The 8,058-nt window shown below is 38.3% G+C and overlaps 1 pseudogene; it reads right to left on the reverse strand.

Moving 5' to 3' along the window:
- Window positions 1–2,038: 2,038 nt before the first annotated feature.
- LOC129015811 (elongation factor 1-alpha 1-like) lies at window positions 2,039–3,545 on the reverse strand (annotated as a pseudogene).
- Window positions 3,546–8,058: the final 4,513 nt, after the last annotated feature.

Raw genomic sequence — 8,058 nt, forward strand, 5'->3', positions numbered from 1 at the left:
GGGACAGGGTTTCTCCATGTTGGCCAGGCTGGTCTCAAACACCTGACTTCAGGAGATCCACCTGCTTTGGCCTCCCAAAGTGCTGTGATTACAGACATGAGCCACCGTGCCTGGCAAGAATGTTCCTTATTCACTGGGTTGCAGTATCACCTTTGCCAGCTTTCAGTGAACAGCAAACATGTGACTCCTTTTGGGACTCAGTACTGTTTCACTGGATTAATTGATTATCGTGTTTATACATCACATTTTCTTAATTATTGTAACTTTATAATAAATCTTTTTTTGCTTCAAAATTGTCCTGAGGCTGGGTACTGTGGCTCACACCTGGCAATTTGGTAGACTGAGGCGGGCAGATTGCTTGAGCCCAAGAGTTGGAGACCAGCGTGGTCTCCAAGATAGTAAAACCCTGTCTCTACAAAAAATACAAAAATTAATCAGGCACAGTAGCGTGCCTCTGTAGTCCCGGCCACCTAGGAGACTGAGGTGAGAGGATCACCTGAGCATGGGAGGTCAGGGTTACAGTCAGCCGTGATCACGCCATTGCACTCCAGCCTTGGCGACAGAGTGAGACCCTTCCTTAAAACAAACAAACAAAGTTGTCTTGATTTTCTTAGTCCTTTGAAGTTTCATATATATTTAAGAATTAATATGTTGAATTTTCCTACATTCAAACACAAAAACATGCTGAAAATTTGATTAGGATTGAACTGAATCAATCTAGGAAGGACTAACATCTCTACAACACTAAAACTTCTAATCAATGACCATGGTATATCCCTTTATTTATTTTGGGCTTTTAAAATTTCTCTCAACAATGCTTTGTAATTTTATGTGTAGAGGTCTTACACAATTTAGTTGAATTTATTTTTATAAATATTGTGTTTCTGATACTATTATTAATAGTACCATTAAAATTTATTTTCTTTTTTAGCTAGTATGCAGAAATATAGTGTTTATATACTTACTCTACTAATTTTACCTAATATGTCTAATAGTTTACTTATGAAGATTATTTTTGAATCTCTGTGTTCAATATTATGTAACTTCTGAATGAAAGATTTTTTACTTATCTTTAAGCTCTTATTTTTTTTCATGTCTCATTGCACTGACATTTAGACAATTGTATCCTTGACTCATTCAGTATCTCAAGGTAATTGCTTTCAGTCTTTTACCATTAAGTAGAATATTTGTTTAAGTCTTTTTAGACATAGATTTTGTCAGAGTAAGAAAGTTCCTTCGCATTTCTTATTTCCTAAAAGTTATTTTTTAAAGCATAAATATGTGTTGCATTTCATCAAATGCTTTTCCTGAATCTAATGAAATTATCATGTAATTTTGTTCCTTTTTGTTTTATTATAGAAATTTAAATTAATTGATTTTTGAGTATTAAACAAACTTCATTTTTCAAATGAAACCACTTGGATATGATATATTATCTTTCTAGATCACTGGTTTTGCTTTGATAATTTTAAGACTGTGTATTTTTCTTTATGAGAGCTATTGGCCTGTCAGTTTCCTTTTTTGTCATATCTTATTCAGTTTTGTTATCAAAGCTATGAGGAACTTATAAAATAAGTTGGAAACTGTACCCTTTTTAAAAAATATTTATTGAGGAATTTGTGTAAAGTTAGTGTTATTTCTTCTTTAACTGTCTAGAAATATCCCCAGTAAATCTCTCTTGGCTTGGAGATTTCCCTGTGGGAAGATTTTTCCAGTATAAAATAAATTTCTTTAATAGAATTAGACAATTCAGGTGTTCTACTTATTTTTGTATCATTTTTATAAATTATATTTTCAAGTAACTTGTTCATTTTTTTTTTCTCATTAAACTTTTTAAATGGGCCTCAAAATTCTGTGACAAATTTTTGGTCAAGTTGTTTCCATTAAAAAGTACTGATTTTAAAAACTAATAACTTAAAACTGCTACACGCAAAAAAGAAAACCAAAGTGGTCCACAAAACATTCTCCTTTCCTTCTGAAGGTTTTATGATGCATTATTATCATTAACCAGTCCTTTACTACTAAACTTAAATGGCCAATTGAAACAAACAGTTCTGAGACCGTTCTTCCACCACTGATTAAGAGTGGGGTGGCAGGTATTAGGGATAATATTCATTTAGCCTTCTGAGCTTTCTGGGCAGACTTGGTGACCTTGCCAGCTCCAGCAGCCTTCTTGTCCACTGCTTTGATGACACCCACAGCAACTGTCTGTCTCATATCATGAACAGCAAAGCGACCCAAAGGTGGATAGTCTGAGAAGCTCTCAACACACATGGGCTTGCCAGGAACCATCTCAACAATGGCAGCATCACCAGATTTCAAGAATTTAGGGCCATCTTCCAGCTTTTTACCAGAATGGTGATCAATCTTTTCCTTCAGCTCAGCAAACTTGCATGCAATGTGAGCCGTGTGGCAATCCAATACAGGGGCATAGCCAGAGCTTATTTGGCCTGGATGGTTCAGGATAATCACCTGAGCAGTGAAGCCAGCTGCTTCCACTGGTGGGTCATTTTTGCTGTCACCAGCAATGTTGCCATGACGAACATCCTTGACAGACACATTCTTGACATTGAAGCCCACATTGTCCCCAGGAAGAGCTTCACTCAAAGCTTCATGGTACATTTTGACAGATTTTACTTCTGTTGTAATGTTGACTGGAGCAAAGGTGACCACCATACCAGGTTTGAGAATACCAGTCTCCACTCGGCCAACAGGAACAGTACCAATACCACCAATTTTGTAGACATCCTGGAGAGGCAGGCGCAAGGGCTTGTCAGTTGGACGAGTTGGTGGTAGGAAGCAGTCCAGAGCCTCAAGCAGCGTGGTTCCACTGGCATTGCCAACCTTATGGGTGACTTTCCATCCCTTGAACCAAGGCATGTTAGCACTTGGCTCCAGCATGTTGTCACCATTCCAACCAGAAATTGGCACAAATGCTATTGTGTTGGGGTTGTAGCCAATTTTCTTAATGTAAATGCTGACTTCCTTAACAATTTCCTCCTATCTCTTCTGGTTGTAGGGTGGCTCAGTGGAATCCATTTTGTTAACACCAACAATTAGTTGTTTCACACCCAGTGTGTATGCCAGAGGGGCATGCTCTTGGGTCTGCCTATTCTTGGAGATACCAGCTTCAAATTCACCAACACCAGCAACAACAATTAGGACAGCACAGTCAGCCTGAGATGTCCCTGTAATCATGTTTTTGATGAAGTCTCTGTGTCCTGGGGCATCAATGATAGTCACATAGTACTTGATGATCTCAAATTTCCACAAGGAGATATCAATGGTGATACCACGTTCACGCTCAGCTTTCAGTTTATCCAAGACCCAGGCATACTTGAAGGAGCCCTTTCCCATCTCAGCAGCCCCTTCTCCAATTTTTCAATGGTTCTTTTGTCGATGCCACTGCATTTGTAGATCAGATGGCCAGAAGTGGTGGACTTGCCCGAATCTATGTGTCCAATGACGACAATGTTGATATGAGTCTTTTCCTTTCCCATTTTGGCTTTTAGGGGTAGTTTTCACGACACCTGTGTTCTGGCAGCAAACCCATTGTGAAAAAGCTAACTTGTTCATTTCACATAAATTACATAATTTATTAGACACAGTTTTTAATAGTATTTTTTTGATCTTTTTAATGCCTATAGAAAAATTTTATTTCTGTCCCTATTTTATCTTCTGTCCCCTTTTTCCAATTTCTGCTTTCTTTTATTTCCCATTGTTCAGCCTTGTCGAGTTTTACTAACTTATCTAGTCCTTTCAAAAAACTTGTTTTTGACTTTAACTTAGTCTGGGCCTACATGTCTGTTTAGTTAGATTTCTCATGTTTTTGTGGTCCTAATATGCTCTTTTTTGAAACGAGCATATTAGGACCACAAATAATATATTTTATTTATTTATTTATTTTTTTTTTTTTTAAAGAAATGGAGTCTTGCTGTGCTGCCCAGGCAGAACTTGAACTTCTGGCCTCAAGTGATCCTCCTGTCTTAGCCTCTCAAAGTGCTGGGATTACAGATTTCTTTTACATTCCAATTGTTTCATTTATTTCTTTCTTTATTTTTATTTATTTATTTTTTGAGACCAAGTTGCCCAGGCTGGAGTGCAATGGTGCAATCTTGGCTCACCGCAACCTCCGCCTCCTGGGTTCAAGTAATTCTCCTGCCTCAGCCTCCTGAGTAGCTGAGATTATAGGCATGCTTCACCATGCCCGGCTAAGTTTTTTGTATTTTTAGTAGAGACGGGGTTTCTCTATGTTGGTCAGGCTGGTCTCGAACTCCCGATCTCAGGTGATCTGCCCGCCTTGGCCTCCCAAAGTGCTGGAATTACAGGCATGAGCCACCGCGCCTGGCCCTGTTTTATTTTTTTTAATGCCTCCTTATCCTTGACACTGTTATTCTTTCTGTAATTCCTATCCTTTTCTTAATACACCTGATCGGATCCTTTCAGATTTGCCTTTCCCTCTGTCAAGCCATTAAGACTACTTTTACTACTCAAAGGAAAATACAATTTTCTCTCTTTTATACCCTATAACAATCTGTGTACTCCACTGCGCTAAGGGATGCCTGAAGGTAGGAACCTAGGTACATAGCAAATTGCCCCATACCCTAGAGAGATAAAAAACGTGGTGTATTTAATAGAGTTTAGTTATCCTTATTTCTATCCTATTTCTTTTTTTTTTGAACTTTCTTTCTAAGAGACAATATCTGAAATATCAAGCAGAAGGAACATGGTAAGAATTTACAGAGTATTTAGATTCTTATGTTAATAACACACAAACCACAATTAGCAAAATTTACAGGAAAAAAACTCTGTTAGTATTTTTAAAATTCCTGTGTTTGTTCAGCAGCATGATCTGGACAATTGTGTTTGGCTAAGGGCTTCACAAAAGCAAGGCTTCTAAGTCTGCACAGCGACACCCTAGTTCCTTGAATACTGTTGCTTAATTACTCATTGAGAGAATTCCCAAATTCCTTACAACTGAGAATCCTATCATTCCTGTACTCTTCTGGAACTTAAGGGCATGTGCATGTATAGAAGTACATGCTGTTACAAATTCAGGCTGTGTCCACCTTAGTAACTTGAATTCTAGCAAGAAATAGAGGTCACAGTCAAACTATAACATGAGGAGAGTTTAGTAGGAACTATTTACAAAGCTCTGGTAACGTGTAGTGCAACTACAAGAGTTCATGCCATACCTTGGGAAAGTGTAATGGCAGTATCCTCTTACTAACCTTGGAGATAGGTGATAAGAGGAGACAGTGATTGCCTGAGTGACAGACAGGGGTGGCTATTTGGAGAAGGCTGTTTATAGGAGCTAAGTCATTTGGCTTACAGACTGGAAACAGCCTACCCATGATAACTGCTTGGAAGGATCCGAGGGACTAATACTGAGATATTACTTTTCTTCCTCTCGCCTTTCCAACTGTCACTCCTCTCCCCTTCCCTCCCTGCCTTCCTCTTTCCAGATCTCTTGCTAGGGTTCCCTAATGGGTAAACTCAATGGTAAGTCAAAGGATGTTGCTGTCTTCCAAACAGATCAGCCTCCCAGGGCATATAGCAGAGCCTAGGAGATTGGAAAGTGGATCACACTGAGAAAAGGCATCACTCCATTTTCCAAAAGTGAATGAAGAATTTTCACTTGAGGGGATAAAGGAACCCAGATGTCAAGAGCTGCAGTAGATGAGGTCAAAGGTTAGGGAGACTGTTCATCCTGAGGCAAAACAGAGAGTAGAAAGAGAGCCTGTGTCTCATGCTTTTTGTTTGCTGTCTCAGGTATGGTTTTGTTTCTTCTGCCTGTCCTGCCGTTTCTCTCCTATGACAATAAAAGGTGGGTGTTACTATTAGCATTGGCCCAATTACATGCAGAAAACATTCTAACACAAGGAAACAATTATAAACACAGCCCAGTTAATTATACAAAACATTCTTGGCTGCCCTAATTAAGGCATAGTTCAATACTACTATCTGTGTAATTTAAAAAAAATTGTGAATAGATTTGGTAGGTACTTGTCTGGTGAACAAATAATGAGATCGGTGTCGCGGAAAGAATCTGATTAAGAAAAATTATTCACCAATCACTCGTTTTCTGCTGCTTTAGAGAACTCCTTCTTACTATGGCACGGATAGAGAAGAATATGAATTTGCTCTCCAAAAAGCCTGAAGCCTAAATTACAGGAAACTAGGGGATGTTTAATTCATTAAGTGGGAAGGGCTGAGGAATGGAGGATGATCCCACAGGGACATATGTGTATTCTTTGTGCTTCTGTGCCTTTTCTGACTGGTTTCTTCCCCAGAGAAGTTTCTAGATTTCACAGCTCCCATGCAGATGTGAACCACGTGACAACGTGATAAGTGGGTATCCAAAACCTGTACTTTCTTTTTGTTCACATACAGTAATAGAAGTGTAAAGAATAGCCAAATACCTAGTTTTATAGACCCTTTAAATAGTTTGGAGATCTAGGATATAATAGTATAAAACTGAACTTTGGACTTTGGTGTCAGATAAAAGTACAAGCAAGTCCCTGGCAAATACATACTTTTTCTGTATGAGTTCAGGCAAGTAGCTAACTTCACTGGGTCTTTAGGTTCTTTTCTGTGAAACAGGAATTATAGTTGACTTTTGAACAAGGTGGGTGCTTGGGTTGCTGACTTCCTGCACAGTAGAACTTCATATATAGCTTTTGGCACCCCCAAAAGTTAACTACTGATAGTCTACTGTTGACCAGAGGCCTTACCAATAATATAAACATCAATTAACACATATTTTGTATGTTGTATGTAGTATATATAAGCATGTAGTATATATAAGCATATAGTATATTCTTAAATTAAGCTAGAGAAAAAATGTTATTAAGAAAATCATAAGAAAGAGAAAATGTATTTAATATTCATGAAGTGGAGGTCAATCATCATCAGCCAGGCTCAGTGGCTCATGCCTGTAATCCCAGCACTTTGGCAGGCTGAGGCAGGCCGATCATTTGAGCTCAGGAGTTTGAGACCAGCCTGGCCAACATGGTGAAACCCTGTCTCTACCAAAAATACAAAAATTAGCCAGGCCTGGTTGTGTGCACCTGTAATCCCAGCTACTCTGGAGGCTGAGGCAGGAGAATCTCTTGAACCTGGGAGGCAGAGGTTGCAGTGAGCTGAGATCACACCAGTGCACTCCAGCCTGGATGACAGAGCAAGATTCTGTCTCAAAAAAAAAATAATCATCATCATAAATATCATTGTCTTCATGTTGAATAGACTGAGGAGGAGGAGGAGGGTTTGGTCTTGACGTCTCAGAGGTGGCAGAAGTGGAAGATAGTCTGCGTGTAAGTGGGCCCACACAGTTCAAACCTGTGTTGTTTGAGTCAGCTGTCTATGTTCCTCATGGTACATGGTACATACGTAAATCTTAGGGTTTCTTTTTAATTTGGTTTTCATTTTGAGATTAAATGAGACAACACATGTGGAGAACATTCCCGTTGTCAGGCATTTGGTAGATGTGTAGTCACTCATGCTTTTATACCTCTTTGGTTCTTTCTTCTCTAATAACCCATGTATCTTTTGTCATCCAAACGTTTGCATTGTCTATGTAGGGTACCTTGTAAATGAGATTTTTTTTTTTTTTAAGTAGAGGAAAATGATACTGAGCTGAGATGAGTGTGGAAAGAATGGGAATGCAAATTAAAATGTCCTATACTTAGAGTTTTCTTCATATTATGTTCTCTTACAAAACATTTTGGTTAATTTTAATTTCCTATTTTTAAGCCGTTAAGCATGTTCTGTAAGTAAACAAATGAGTTGGCAATTATGCAGTAAGTATAGTTTATGCTAAATTTAGATAGTGACTGATTTAGTACTTGAGTTTTAATGTACAGATCCAATCCAGAGGAGATAAAGGGAAATAAAGGATATTTTAAAAATAAATTTAATTTACTCTCAAAGGCAAATTCATCCAATTTATATCTTTTCCTATAGGCATTTTTAGCAAGATGCCCATCAAGTATCACCCTAATCAGCTTCTGATTCCTCTCAATTCTATCTGTATTTCTTATACCCAATTTTTGTTTTCTG

Source organism: Pongo pygmaeus, chromosome 1, assembly GCF_028885625.2.
Source record: "Pongo pygmaeus isolate AG05252 chromosome 1, NHGRI_mPonPyg2-v2.0_pri, whole genome shotgun sequence".
In the NCBI taxonomy this organism is placed as follows: domain Eukaryota; kingdom Metazoa; phylum Chordata; class Mammalia; order Primates; family Hominidae; genus Pongo; species Pongo pygmaeus.